Source organism: Protopterus annectens, chromosome 16.part0, assembly GCF_019279795.1.
Source record: "Protopterus annectens isolate FY-2018-M chromosome 16.part0, PAN1.0, whole genome shotgun sequence".
NCBI lineage: Eukaryota > Metazoa > Chordata > Ceratodontiformes > Protopteridae > Protopterus > Protopterus annectens.
The window spans coordinates 617,284,190-617,300,853 of NC_056750.1; the positions used below are offsets into that span (position 1 = coordinate 617,284,190).

At 41.7% G+C, this 16,664-nt stretch overlaps 1 protein-coding gene across 1 annotated transcript in view; it reads left to right on the forward strand.

The window, feature by feature from the left end:
* Positions 1–771: 771 nt before the first annotated feature.
* The window catches only part of LOC122790284, a 388,810-nt gene continuing 372,917 nt past the window's right edge, over positions 772–16,664 (forward strand). Inside the window, exon 1 of the mRNA XM_044057786.1 lies at positions 772–972. The gene's annotated coding sequence lies outside the window, so the exon portion shown is untranslated. The remainder of the gene's footprint in view (positions 973–16,664) is intronic.

A 16,664-nucleotide genomic window follows, 5' to 3' on the forward strand; every position in this document is an offset into this window, starting at 1 on the left:
TCTGATGTCAGAAAATGCACTGGATAACTCTTGGATATTACTGTTCTTAGCTAAATATAACCTATCCAGGTGCCACATCTTCAGAGTAGAGGCAAGTTAAGGAGGCAGGGCTGTTGCCCTTCACATGAGAGGAACAGAGTGCTGTGCCTCCACCAAACTTGGCCATAATAGGAGTAGTATATTTTGTGGGATGTGTGCTACTCTGTATCATGTAGTTTGTTCAGAGGTGTCGTTTCTCTCTGTTTATTGTGGGGCTAGTATAACCAGTGTTTTGGCATCTGTTATCCTTTGGTGGAATGACTGTGTCTCAGTACAGCATATACTTGGTGTTTTAATGGAACTTACAATATGAAGTTGTCTATGCTATAAACCTGAAGTTTAAATCCATCCATAGCCTTGGAGTTTATAAATATCATCAAAGAACCAAAGACTCCTAAAATCTGCATTTCCCCAGTATGAGGACATATAAGGATATTTTTGTAGTACACTATTTTGAGCTGGGCACATTGCAACACATGGACATAAATCTATTAACATGGTGCCTAAGTTCATAGTTGTAATATTCCTTTCTTTAATTATTTCCACAAATTCAGTAGTTTAGCATTTGTGTTTTTAATAAGTAGAGCCACTACATTTTGTCATGTGACGTATAGTCACCTTGATGTAAAAGATTAGGGCAGTGGTTGTAGAACAGGCTTTTCAATAAAGAAACAAGAAAAAAGGTGCTTAGCCAGTTTGTGAGAAAAGCAGGCTTTAGGACCATGGAGGCTAGCACACTTTATTTCTCGCAACCATTGACAGACAGCAGACACACCTGAAAGGAGAAGTTAAAGCTGATATGTGTGAGAAGTGTGAGTCCAACAAAAGTGGTTTAGTAAAAGAGAAGCAGAATAAAGCAGCTTTCATAATCTAAATTACTGATCCCTGGGACATACATCAACAAAGAAAGCTTTTCAAAGGGACTGTTTGCAGGTACAAATAAATTAAAGTATTATGAATGAATTCACTCCAGCACAGCACTCATTTGATGCTTATGTGGTTCTATATTACTGTAATTTGAACAGCTGATTAGTTGTTTTATGCAATTATCGCACTGATGGATTTGAAAACTAGAGTTCGTGGACTACAGAGTTTTAAAATCTAGTTCAGTTGCTAATAGATTAAAAACCAAGGCAAAATGTGTTCCATGGTTAGTAGAATGGTGTTTGTTTTATTTATAATGATATGGTTGTGAACCAAAGGCAATGTAATTAATCTCTAAATTGCAAGGTATCTAGCAGCTTAGAGCAAACATAATGTGTAATACAGTCCATTTCAAATTAACCCATGTGTTTATGTAACAGCATTTAATGCAGAGAATGTCCTTGAAACAAGTGTATGCAATTGTTACTATTTGTCTGTAGTATTACTATACAAATTATTTAAAAGCTTTCATCCAACTTTTAAGAATGGTACTTAATATGTGATTTTTACCTCTTCTGGTGTACAGTTGTTTTCTGTTCTAACTTTAGAATAGCTGTCCTTTAAATGTTATGACTTATATTTCTGGTTCTGTTATAGTGTTTGTGCTTATTTTGCACTTTAGCACATCCCTGTAATTTTTGTATGCTCTCTAGGCTCCTAGTGCTGCCTAGCCGGGCTCATGCAGCAGCTACGTCTGCTATCCTTGCTGGTGCTGATGGCAGTCCTTTCCTTCTCTGGAGTTCAGCTTAGGTTGTGAATCTTCTCTTAATGTATACAGATACATAAAATCCTCAAGCTCATTTATGCAGTTGTAGGGCAAATGTGATGCCCATGACCTGACTTTGCTGGGTGGACTGCATACAAGAGTGAGTTGATCGAGCAGATGAATAACGTTTTTCTTCCTTGGGGAGAGTTTGTGGGGTTTGGTCAACACAGCAGCATTCCTTAGTAAAGGTCAGGTAGTAGCTCTGGATACAAAAGCAGCTGTGGTCTAGCAGGCCCACAGTACTGGCTGTGTAAGCAATGTAGGTATATGTAAGCACAGTTCTGTGTTCATGAGGCAAGCACTGGGCATGTTGCATACCACTGCATTTTTGAGTCAAGAACCATGTTAAAATACAATGTAAAAAATTCAGACCTAGGAGATGACAGCTACACCCTTGTCCTTCTCTGTAACCTCCAAAGATAAGTCACTGATGTGGGTAATCTCTCCTGGAAGGAGGGGGGCTAACAAGGAGTAATGGGGTCCCAAGAGGTATAGGAAAAGAGGATATCAGTGGCCATTAGTTGTTGAGATGACTCAATGGTCAAATGATCTGTACAACAAATAGATATTAAAATAATGAAAATGGCAGCAACAGCTGGTTCCTTGGCCTCTGGTGAATGATCATTTGTGTGGCTGTTCTTCCCACCCTGTAGATTTTCTCTTCTGTGTTCCACCTTCCCCTGATGAAGTTTGTCATCCATTGCAATTCACTGTAATCATTATTTATTTTTTTGTTTGTTAATTGGGTAAGTGATTTGGTCCATTGACCCTTTTCAGTCATGCCCTGGGACACAAGGGTAGGGGTTAATAACCTGCCTTATATGGCAAGATATTCTACTTGCCACTATCTACTTAATAAGCTGCTGTCCCTTACTTCCTCTAGAATGTTTCTTTCCAACCTTGAAATCACCAGTCTGTTTGAAATGTTTCATTATCTCCAGTGACTTTGATCAATTATTTTGAACTTTCTTCTGTTTTACTCTCCAAAACATTTGGTGAGCATATTTAACTGCTTGAAGGAGTGAAGCTTGTTAGATTCTAGTGTTGCGAGAAGGCATCTGCAAATGAAGATGGTGAAATGGGTCAGGGAAAAGGCAAAAGCCATCCTATACTTGGGGAGTCCAAAATAATGGATTCTGTTCCCTGAGGGAATAAGAAAACATGAGGCATGATTGATCCTTTGTGAAAACCAGTGGCCTAATACAATGTCAGCTCATATGAACAAGAGTATGCTGACAACTGGAGGCATTTGGCCTGTCTTGTCTGTCATGTGGAGCAGGTAGCCCTTACTGATGAGCTACCTACCTCTTGTCCCAGATCCACATGTCCTTTTAAAATAATGCTGTTTGCTGTTCTGTGATTAACTTCCTGTGTAAGACATTTTTTCCGCCACCCTTCTGCAAAATAGTATTTCTAACATCTATTTTGACTTTAGTTGCATCATTTTGTCACACATAACATCATATGCTTTGTCCTGAGCACTAATCTTCCCAGTAGTCTCATCACTAGTTTATGGTCCATATCACACCCCCTTTCTCCCTCTTACTGAGAGTTTGCATTCTTTAGCAGTGCACATCTCATTATACAGTGACATCTCTCTTAACTTAATCATTTTGTTGCCTTTTGTATGCCCTTTCAGCCAGTCTACCCCCCCCCCATATCTTCAGTATTCAAGCTTTGACTTAAGCAACTAAAAAACTGGGAAGAATGCTCTTTCTAAAGTCCACTTGCTTGCTATACAGCCTACTTGCTTGCTATACAGCCCACTATTCATCTGCCTTTTGCCACTTCCCTATAATCTTCCATTTTTTGATTCATACTTTGGTAAGACATTGTCCCCATATTACATTCCGCCTCCATAATCCCTGCTGCCACTCTGTACATGTTGCATTTTGTCCATGGATTCTGGTTCCGTGAGTACTTTTCAAGATTTGTGTACTGAAGTGATTTTATTTGGTTAGTTGGTTGTCTGCTAAACAGATAAGTAAACTGGTATTTGAACCTTTAAGTCATGATACAGACCACAACAGCAAGGGTAAATACAGTACATGTAAAGCAATCAATTAACTTGCAAGTTTCTGGGAAATCAGAGGAAGTCAGAGTACTTGGAGAACGTCCATTCATGCAAGAGGAGAACATGCAAACTCCATAGCCAGTGACAGAAAATTATTACTGAACCCAGACCCTGGTGCTATGAGACAGAGATCATAACCACTGGCATACAGTGCTGCCCCTTAACTGACTCTATTGTTATGAGGCTTTTACTGTCAAATTGATAAACTATTTCTCCAACTCATGCTTGCTGTAAGTTAGGAAACTGTTGAATTCTGTGACCCCCCATATCAAATATGAGATGGTCAAAATAATTTTGCAAACCTACACTTGTGGTTAAAAGTCTCATGAAATAGTGTCAGTTGATATCTCATAGCAGGCAATGTATACATCCTTAGGTTGGTGCACCTCAGTATGTGACCTTGTACTTTCTTGCACTGTAAATGAACACCCATTTGTCAGTCCATTCTGCCAACCTCTTTAAACCCATTCATGTGCTCCCCCTCCCACCACAGATCAACTCATTACACCTCTACTCATTATCCCAGTACTGGAGTCACTGATGAATACTTTAATGTTATTCTATGATATCTACTATGGATATATTAAAAGGCACTGGGTCCAACCACTTCGCACTAGCACTCTTGCTAAAGCTAGCTTTTTTTAAATCCCAGCTACTTCTTGTTTCCTCCCTGGCAGCCAGTCCTAATCCTTACTAGTTTTGCTCCCAGTTCTGTACCCTTTTTTTCTACAAACTATCCATAGAGTAACACATTGAAAGCCTTGCTGAACTCTAGCATCTGATTCAGTGGTTTCCCTGTATCCACTTCTCATGTTCTGGAGTCACAGAAGTGTATTAAATCTTGCTCTGGCATTGCATGCCAGTTTTGAATCCATATCCATTTCTTGTGAGATGAGCCCACCAGTCTACCCCTGAGTATTCTCCTCATTGTCATTAAGTTAGCTGTGAAGCTAAATCTATAATTTCTTCAGTCTCTTTCGGTCCTTGTTTATGAAACAATGTCACTATTTTTGATTCATTTATTTGTTGATAATCAAAAGGCAACGTTTCAGTCATAACACAGGCTACATGCAAATAAATCAAATTATAGGCAAATATATATGTCTGGGCGGGGGAGGGGATCATATAAATAAACAGAGATTCATGTGTAGAAATACTTCAGTGACACAATAATTGTACAAGTAGCTAATTCTTGACATCATATGCATAAACACACACTACCTAGAAGGGGAATGAAATACAGAGGAGCTAGAACAGAGGAAAACCTGCTAGTAAAGTCATATAAAGGAGAGAATAAGCACTTGTTCAGGGTATGAGATAGGCAAAGAAGCAGTGTTAGTTAGAAATGGATAGAGAGAAAACTCTGTGATGCTGAAGGCCAGGCATACAAAAAAGAAGACTGAAAATTAATGTGGGCAGAGTAATGCATTTTGTGTTTTTGTAGCTCCCAGAGTTGTGATATTAAGAGATCTTGGTGGTGGCATTTTCTAAGGTATAAAGGAAGGATGTTCCACTGAGCTAGTGCCATTTTGCTTATAGTTCATACACTTTATTTCAGATTGCTTCGTGGTTTGGTAAGAATAATATGTGACTGAAGTGAGTAGGTGTTATATTGTGAAAAAGAGTAGCTCTCTTGGTAGTGAGACACTAGTTAGTATAAAGAAACGGGTAGGTAAGACAGTTAAAAGTGCCCTTATTGCAAGGGAATGCAACCAGATTCAAAGACAGAGAGAGGCAATAGTGCTCTCACAGCTTAGTGAGATTTATTTGACAAACAGATCTTGTTTAAAAGAGTCTGAAATTTTCTGAAGTTAAGGCAAGAAAATAGAAGATGATGTTAAAAGTGTTGACAAGAGGACATTTTCCAGCAGTAGTCCATGCTTTAAAAGCCAAGTCTAGTAATTTTGTTGGTATACTTTTAATAGGCTTGCTACCTTTTTAACAACCCATTTGAAATAATAATTGAATGAAAGGGTATTACAAAACCAAATGCCTGTTGCCTGTGCTCTACCAGAAAGCTGAAAAGATCATTTATTTTGAATGTAGTTGTTTCATCCAATTTCAGTACAATTCATTTTAGTGTTAACTTCCAGTTATTTATTCTTGATCCATTTATAAAGTAAATAAAAAGAACTCTAGCTGCAGTTTCTTACAGGTTAGAAAAGGTCATACTTACTCACAAAGAAAGATAAGGTCATAAGTATAAAGAGTGCATAGGCGTCCCAGTAGACATAGGTGAACGTGGGAAATGGGAGTCAAAATGGGGGAGTTGATGGGAGTGGCCCTCACACAATTACTTTTTCATAATGCAGTCTTTGAGGTAACAGTGTTGTAGATGGGGGCATTATCAAAGCAAAGTATCTTCAAAGAAATTTTGTTGAACTTCGGTTTCCAGTCAAACTATTGCATTATTTCCCCTCTTGCTTGTTCAGTTTGTTACCTTACATCAGGGCATTTATCTTCTAATTGGTTCCTTGATATTGCTTTTTATCCTGTTCCCTCATATGCACAGTCTGCGCAATTATCCAGTTTGTTAGTTTCTCTTTAATCCTTTCGTAATCTTGTTTCAAAGAAAAGTCCTCTCCTAGACCCTGATCCCTTTCCCCAAGAGTTCTACTGTTGTTTTTTTACATCACTTTCCAGAGGTTGATTTTTTAAATTTTTAATGAGGTGTGTGAAATCTCCAGTGTTTCGAACTTAACTGTGGGCAGTGATGTGTTGGGTGAGGTGATTCAGCAACATAGTTGCTGCTTTCATGCAAGCAGGTAAAATTATGTGGTTGGCTTCATATGTTAATGACCATATAATGATATGCAAATGATCAACATCATGATAATGAGCCCTTTTGCAAATGCAAATAAGGCTAAACAACATGGCAAACTGATTCAGAAATGTATAAACATTTCAGATTTGGCCACAACCACTAGTAAGTCTGTACACTGTGATTTTGCAGTAAACGGAGGCAGATACTGCCTTATGATGCTAGAAGTAGCAGCCATATTAGCCACACAGTATATGTAAGAGGCCACTGTCAGAGCCATTTTCCATGATACTGCCCATTGTCGCATTCCATACTGTAGAAGGATCTGACTGCATATATTATCACCTCTGCAACATGGACATAATCAAATGCTACTGTTTGGACAGAGACTCCATATGGTAACTGGTTGGCATCTGCTGTCATCACATGTAATTCTATGAAATTAATAAAATACCAAGCTTTTAAGATACTAAGGTACAGGTAGATTTGACAGGCTTTGCTACAAGGACCCTTGAAAACAGTGGGTGTATCACCAGCATCCACCTCAAGAATACTACACCCATTCCTTGATGTAATGCTGTAGTATATGTGGTTCCCAAGGATCACAGAGGACAGAAACAACACTGTGCAAGCATTGTATGAAATAGCATTCTATGTGCCTCTGATTGCACCTACATCCCTATGAAGTCCACACCTGGTTCACATGAACAATGGCCCTCTCAACAAGAAGTGTGTGTGCACACCTAAATCCCTATGAAGTCCACACCTGGTTCACATGAACAATGGCACATCAACCAGAAGTGTGTGTGCACCATTCAAGCAGTTCCCACATTTCTAACATCTGGCCCACATCCAGTCTATTCTAGTAACTTGTGCAGAGTGATATTCCACTGGGACATCTTAATGGTGATGCCAGGTATGCTCTAGAGTCATGGCTTAAGACACTGATACACAACCTTCAGAGCATGGCTGAGATGCAGTGCAATACCTAAATGTTGCAGACCCACAACACTTAGCGTGTGTTTGGATTGATGAAGGCCTGTTTCTACTAACTAGAATGCTCCAGACACCTACAGGAAGACATTTTGTTGCATGTGCACTTCTGCACAACATGGTGGTATGCAGACAACTAGAGGAGAAGATTGTCATCAGATGACCAAACAGACTAGAGCCAGTGGCAGAGGCTGTGTTATTTAAGGAGCCCTTAAAGAAACCAGCTTCAGCAGAAGATTACGCAAGGCAGTGGTGGGTGAAATGTGGAACACCACTGGCAAAGAGAAGGTGCATCATGCACAGCTATAGAACAGATTAGGCACAGCAAAGATTAAGACTGATACATGCAATAATACATCCAGGCTATGCTGTATATTGTATAGTGAACTGACTGGCCAAACTGTGCATTGCACATAATCTACCCATATAACACAGCTGTGAGAACAAAACACAGTCGTCATCATATACACAGATAGGGAGGGGCACAGTGACAGGGATCAGCAATGGGTAGAGTGAGGAAGGAATAAGGATGCAGAAGGAAATGTGCCATATGACCATGAAATGGGGGGGTGATTGGTATACTGTGCAGTGAAAGAGTAGTGCTTCCTCAGAGGGGTGTGTGTACAACAGTAGTGAGTACTTGCTCAAAAGAGTTCTGGGGAACATAGCTCCTGTAGCTGTGATTGCACTGTATACATGTGGTGAGACATGGTGTGGGACCTCAGATGAGAATGATGCGGAATGTGAATGCCCCCAGCCACAGTACTCCCCTCTGAGGAATGGTATTGGCACCAACAATTGCATGCAAAGGTGAACTGTGATACTGCAACTGCCCTGGCCATGCAAAATGCCAGACCGTAATGGAGGTAACAATACATGACCATGACCAACGTGATCTGTGGAGTGTGTCCATAATCCTGGCAGTTAGATGAGAAACAATGATAGCAGTGGTGTCATGTCATGTAGAAGATAATCCTGTGGCATCAGTGAGGGTACCCATGTGGTTGTCAAATATGCCAGTCATTTGGGAAATATCCTTATTGAGATTGGTCTGTAGAGTGAGCAGTACAACTGTCACCAGTACCATGATATTAGAGGCATCTGCATGGGCCTGGATAACGGTCCTGAACATCTGTTGAGGAATACCCATATGACGCCCATTTCAGGTAAATGTGTGAGCCATGGCAGTGATGGCCATTGACCTGGCACTCCCGATGTATCCCCATGCTCTGTGTGCCCACAACTGGTACATTGGCTGCTCTGTGCACCCACAACAGGTACATTGGCAGGGGGTATAAGTTTCCCTATGTAGATATACCAAGTATGACCTGGGCATGACATGTCCATCAGTAGGTTCTGGAGAAGAGGGGGTAGATTCCAGAAACAGTGGCACAATATCACTGTCAGTAGTTGTGCCACTGTCACAGCTACTGACAGTGGCATTGTGGCCTCAGACAATACTACTGTAAGGCTATCATCATCATTGTCTGATGCAGCACTAATATTATGGATGCCCTTTTCCATGGCAGAGAACCCGGTAACCATAGCATGAAAAAAGCAGACAGATGAACACTTGTGTAACAGACTAATAAACATGCATGTGCAACACTACATTGTGACAATCCAGTGTGATTCATCAACAGGAGAGACAACAGCTATGCAAAGAACATAAACAAATGTATATTGCATTGTATACCTTCATGCCTGCATCCCAGATGTGTCTGTAGAGGGGATATGCCAGGGTTAAGCATCCCTGAGCTCACAGTACAGATGAGTCACTATTTAATATGCTACTGATATAAGGAAATATCAAGCTAGTGCATCTCCAGCACAGACAACAATGTCCTCTTCAGCTCCCTGATGCCAGCCTACATCAGGTCCTCCATCAGGTATCCTTGTCCTTTCACTCTCTCCAGACTGAGAAAGCAGGATCTGCGATGGTGGACTCCAAACCTGTGGCCATCCCCTCCAGTGCAGTGGAATGGGTCTTGTTGTAGGCATGCAATATGATGACTCTGCAATGGACCTGATGGGATGCCATGTACTGACCACCAACTGCATTAAAATCCACCAACTGCTCACACCATATGCAGAGAAAGCCTGGTCACTCTTACCCTTTTTTATTATCCCCTGTCAATGCTCACCAGAGGGCCTGCAGTATCATATCAGTCTCTGCCTGGAGAACTTCTTGAGATGCTTCCACTTTAGGTGCTACATAACTACCTGTAAGTGAACATACAGTAGTGAGCTGGCACAAAATGTATGCAGTGACATCTCTACTGGTCTGTCATGTGGCAGCTGCACCTCCAGATGGTGGCATGCCTACCAAAGTCCAGCATCACAGGACAGCTCCTCATAATGGTCCAGCAGGCCAGCATGGGGATAGGATGGACTGTTTTGTGAAATGTAACCTGTCAGCAACCTATACTGACCTGTGCCCAAAAACATGCAACCAATGTATGTTCCACATATTCATCCCCACCTGGTATCAATTATCCAGTGCCCCCCCAGAAAAAAAAGTGTCTTATGGTTATCTAGTCAGTCTCCCCACCCAACTATGGCCTGTTTACCTTTACATATATTCCACACTACTGTAATCCATAGACCAATGCAATTATTTACAGCCTAGATCAATCACAACCCTCCTTGTGCTCCCCACCCCCTTTTCAGTAAGTTGTTGTTGAACAACAACTCTCCCCAATGACAAAAGATTCTTCCAGTAATGTAGTCATTCTCATCACTTACCACTGGCCCATGTACCCTAACCACTGTAGATGTAGATCAGTCCTTCCCTGTAGAGACCACTAAAAATATCTTGTTTTATTTTACTAGTTGTGAAAAAAAATGTTAATGTGATGAGCACTGCAACAGAAATGGCTGCTTATATTGTACATTTTTGGAGCTTGTAGTACAGCAGTTATGCTAATGAGACTAGACTGTGCAATGAAGTTCATGAGTGCCTGTTCAAATGTATTGAAGACTGCAAAGCAGTCTGCATGTGGACTAGCAGATCAGTGACCTTTATGGGGCCATAGGCTTCTTAAACCACCTCACATTTTCCCTGCTGTACCACAGCAATCATAACTAATGTGATTTGTTTGGGATGGATATCTTTAGTCCAGTGCATCTTACCACCTGGCATCATGGTTGGGAATGAGCATACTTTGATGACATTTGGCTTCAGTATGCTGCCTTGATGTCTGTTAATGCATATCACATGTGCATAGATATGAATGTGGGAAGAGTAGTAGACACTTGGGGAGCAAATGGAGAGTGCTTGAGAGGAGGGGCTGGGCTGCTTGCTGGCAATGTCCCTTGCAGAAGTAACCGATAACCAGTGCAGACAGCCCATTGCACATCTCCCTGGGCTCAACCATACACCAAGGAGTAACCTGGAGGGCTTTCTGGTGCACGCTGATGGTCTGCCTCTAGTGGATGTATGTAGGCATCCTATTGTGGGGACATCAGAGGGTGGTCCCTGGTATGTCACCCAGCATGAGGTGGAAGGCCTGATAAGCTGATGGACCTGTGGCTAGATGCCCACATTGGATGCCTGGAGTACATTCTTCTGTAGCTGGCAGAATTGCACAGATGCCTGACCCTGACTGGTGAGTCAGCAGTGGCTGAGCCCAACCACTAGGGCAGTCCAAGAGATAACTAACTTCTGGGTGGAAGCACTGTGCAGAGTGGCACTCAGCCATCACCCCAAACTATCCCTCATAATGATGTTCCCTTTCCTTGTGTGTCAGTTCACTCTCCAGTTCATTGACCTATCTTCCCCATTACCAACAATCCTCCCTCTGTCTTGCTATGTCTCTCCTTTGTGATTCCCTTCCATTGTGTGTCAGCACATTCTCTGGTGGTCTTTATTTTTTATGTTTGGATACCTGCCCCTGCTGCCCCATATGCCCTCTTTCCTGCCAACGCCAACCTCCTCTACCATTCTTGAAAATATAAAAAAAAATAGGTACCTGTCCCACAAAAAATGCACCCTTGCTTCTTCCATATCCACTCTTCCTTTCCCTTTACCTTCTGTGTATTCCTCTTCTACTTGCTCTTTTCCCTTTCTGCCTGTTCTGTGCATCCATATTCTTCTTTTATAATACAACAATAGTATGGAGTTTGCTGCATAGCCATTGACTTGGCTATCCATTGTGCTTGTTGTGACATTATAATACAACAATAGTATGGAGTTTGCTGCATAGCCATTGACTTGGCTATCCATTGTGCTTGTTGTGACATCATACGTGTCAATGTGCATACTCTTAAGCATGCTACATGCATGCTACTGGACTAACTGTGTCACATTACTACCATGGGGCTGTCCTGTTGACTGCCCTGTTAAGTTTTCACACCACACAATCACAGCCCTTAAGGCAAATAATGTACCCAACACACTAGTAATAGGTTACTCTACAGTCAGGCACACTGATGTCCCACTCACTAAGCTGAACAAGGAGAAGGTTACTGTTAGCTGCCTGTCTGGTGCCAGGATCCACCACATAACACAGGCACTCAGGTCACTCCAGAACAAGTACAAATATGACTATGTCATTGTCCATGTTGGTGTGAATGACCTGAGCCGTACCTCCCTGGACTACATGAAAGAGACATGGAAGAGCTCTCTGATTACATAGCCCAGGCCGGTATGACCCTGACCCTTTGTAGCATCCTGCCCTCACCAAGAATGATACTACGGTATAAAGAAATAATTATCAATTTTAATAATTGGCTAAGCTTCTGGTGTCATTCAAAGGGGATAAAGTGTCTGTCAGCAAGCCACACTGCTTTATTAGAGATGGCTTGCACCTGTCACCTTTAGGCTTTTGAATACTGACCAAGGCTGTTGCCACCTCCATAGTGCCTTTTTTAAGCAAGGCTCAAAAGACAAACCCACCGCCGTAAATAGCACAAGTAACAAAAAACTGAGGGTAATTCTACTCAATGCTAGAAGTCTAAACCTCAAAACGCACGCACTCGAGGCACTCCTCAGTATGGAGAAAATTGATATACATGTACAGTAGCAGAAACCTGGTTTAAAACTCCAGAGAGCACCCCAGCACTTCCAGGCTACAACTCATACCATATATTTCAGCCACAAAACCCGGATCGAAATACAAAAGGCGGGGCCGTATCCAGATTCATCAAGGATACCCTCACCGCCAGGTTAGTGGCACAGCACGATGCTTCAGAGATCATCCACGTGCAACTAACAATGGGCAGAATTGCAATTCAAATTGTAGCTTGTTACAGATCACCCACCATGTCCCAGGACCCCCATTCCGCATTTCTGGGAACACTGGGAAACATAAATGTCCTACCAAACACCCTGATACTGGATGATTTCAACTACCCAAACATTAACTGGGAGAACTACTCAAGTACTAACTCCCTTGCCCATAATTTCCTAACATTTATAAACTCAAACTCCCTGGATCAACTGGTCAACACCCCCACCAGAGGTTACAACATATTGGACCTGGTCATCACCAAGATGGGCGACCGGTGTTCCACACCCCTCACTGGTTAGATCTGACCATAAACTAATCACTCTGGATATCCACATTCCACCCCCACACCCGGTCAAAGAAACCACCATGAAAAACTTTTCAAAAGCAAACTTCATGTTACTTAAGACCAAGGCGGAAAGTTTCAAATCCCCTATGCTAAAGGATAACACTGCCCAAGCTGCAAAATCCTTTACTAATGCACTCTATGGGCACCTACAAGAATGCATGGGCACCTACAAGAATGCATGGATTGTGCTATCCCAAGCAAAACCAAAACTCACTCCTCCAAGAAAAGGAAACCAGTCTGGCAGACCCCTGCCATAAACAAACTATACAACAGAAGGAGGAAACTAGTACAGAAAAGAGTAAAATCCCAAGAAGGGAAGACATCCCTGATCAGTATCGGCAAGAAACAACGATCCCTCATAAAATCATCCAAGGCTAGCTTCGAAAGAAAAATTGCCAAGGACTCCAAAGATGACCACAAGGCATTCTTTAGCTATGTCAAGAATCAATTCTCAGATCTGCTCGGAATTAGTGCAGAATGGCACAAAATACACTGAACCGACCAATATCACCAACATCCTTTCAGACGGGTTCAGTGCAAACTTCACCCCCCTCTCACCCCCAAAATGGCCCATAACCATACCAGAAGAATGTAGTGCCCCTGAAATCACAGACATTAAGGTTAAAACAGCCCTCTCCAAAGCCAGAAGCACAGCATCAGTGAGACCAGACAGTTTCCCAGGCTGCGTCCTACATGAGCTCAGAGATGAACTAATCCCTCACCTAAACACACTGTTCAAATTCGGCCTCTCCACAGGCTATGTGCCCGTAAAGTGATGCACAGCAATGGTTATTCCACTCCACAAAGGAGGAGCCACAACAGAACCCAGGAACTATCGCCCTATAATCCTGACTAGTTTTGTCTGCAAGGCAATGGAGCACATCATCATGGATCTCATTAACAGAGACCTTGGGAACCTCCAAACACTGGACCCTACCCAGTTCGGCTTTAAGAGTAGATCATGCCTCCTAAACCTGGTGGACTTCTTTGAGACCGTTACCAAGGCCATAGATGAGGGAAAGGTGTTCCACACAGCCTACCTAGACCTCGCAAAGGCCTTTGACACCATTCCCCATTCTGGTATTATAGACAAGCTCACCAGCCTGAACATAAACCCCTACATCATGAGATGGGTTGCCAACTGGCTCATGGACAGAACCCACATGGAAAGAGTTGTGGGAGCTAGGTCGGACTCTAAACCAGTTACAAGTGGTGTTCCCCAGGACTTAGTCCTAGGACCCCTCCTGTTCGGCATATACTTCTCAGAGGTACAGGCAAGCTTAGGAGGACTATGGCTGACCAAGTTCACAGACGACTACAAACTAGGGGCTATAATTGACTCTCCAGCTGACACAGACATCCTCCAAAAGGGTCTCACTGAGACAGATGCCTGGTGTCAAAACCATGGCCTCAAGCTAAATGCCAAAAAGTGCATAGTCATCCCACAAACTACCACATAGGTGGTAGCCCCCTAAATATGGAAGACGTAATAAGGGATCTGGGGACCCAAGTAGATAGTAATCTCTCCTTTGATAATCACATTGCCAAAGTGGTTAGGAAATCCTTCTATGTGGCCCACCTAATCACAAAAGGGCTTGCATCCAGATCAAAAGAGGTCTTTGTGCCCCTCTACACATCACTCATCAGACCCATCATAGAGTACAAAGCCCCATTTGGGATGTACCTTAAAAGACAGCTGCAACAGCTAGAAAGACCACAGAAATACCTCACCAAGAGGATCACTGGCCTCAAACAGATGCCCTATGCAACTTGACTGAAGAAACTCCAGCTGTACTCGGTTGCATATCGCCTACAAAGAGGTGATCTCTGCCTGACATACAAGGCCATGTCCAACCTGGAATTGATGGACATGCTCCACCTAAAGAAAACCATATCCCCACAAGCCACATGCTCTAGGGGTCTACACCTCACCACAACAATAAATAGAACTTGCTGGAGGGATAGATTCCTGTCCCAGAGATTTCCCATGCTCTGGAACAAGATTCCAATCTACATTAGGCAGAGCTTCTCACTAACACTCTTCAAGCGAAACCTTGACAAGTGGATGGGAAACAGAAAGTTTACCCCGAGGATCACTTCAGTGGCTCTGCTGGACAGAGGCACAGGGAACTAATCTAAGGGGGTGGCAAAAGCCTTTGGGCAGATAGCCTATTACCTACCTATGAATTACCTACTTATTCTGACCCTGTTGTGCAGTGTCACCCATACTGTGTAGTTAATGAGCAAAGGGCCACATTATGCTACTTTCTGTGCTATTTGGCCCTTATACTACCACATTAAAAAATTATTTTTCTGAATCTAGCCTAAGGGTCCAGTGAGTGGAAAGATATATGTAGTGGTAAGAAGTTATCAATGAGATTAAAAGAATCACAATGAGAAGTAAAGAAAGGGGTAGTTCTGCCTCTCTCTCTGTAAAAAAAAAAAAAAAAAAAAAAAAAAAAATATATATATATATATATATATATATATATATATATATATAAAATTGTGTGTGTATATGTATGTATATATGTATGTAATATATATATATATATATATATATATATATATATATATATATATATATGGTTTACTATCAATTAGAGCGTCACTTTCGAGCGTTGTAGTCGAGCATGGTCGAACACAAATGAAGGCAGTATAATCAATCGGGAATGGTTTTACCATGGGTAGGTAGGAGGATGTTTGTAGTAGGGTATTATACTGTACACCTACCTCGACCCATGGTAAAACCGTTCCGATTGATTATACTGCCTTCATTGTGTTCGACCTGCTCGACTATACAACGCTCGATCGAAAGACGCTCAATATATATATATATATATATATATATATATATATATATATATATATATATATATATATATATATATATATAAAATTTATTGTGTAGATGATTTAAAAGTGTATTTGATATGTTATGTTCATAGGATCATAGGACATTACTAGGCTATTGGCCCTGGGGCCCTTATAAGCCTCACCAAGAGTTTAGCCCATGTTTAGACAAATCAGCATGTTTTGCAAAAGTTTGTGTATTATGAGAGTATACGCATTTCTAGCAGATATGCAAAAAAAATGTTATTGGGGATGGTATCAAACATTATCAGGAGTTCCAGGCTGAATCCTGTAAAAAGAAGGATGTTGTGTTCTGCTAAGAAGGAGATAGTATGCAAATTCCATTGTATACTTAGCATATATACATTTGCTTTAGATTTTTCCCCTGGGGTTCAGAAAAAGGCTCATTGTTTGCAGTAATTGCCTACAGTAGGTAGGTAGGTTAATTACCAAAAGAGTGAGATATTGTGATTGAGAAACAGCTATGGCAACAATGAGAAATACATTATCAGATTATTAGCATGTCCCTGAATTGCACCCCAGCCAACACCTTCACTGTCAGACCTCATGGTGGTACCATTCACCCTGGCAACCTATGCATCTAGTTGGCAAAGACAACCCACACACACACTGCAAATGCTACTATAGGAGTAAATGGGTAGCTACTATCCTTTAAA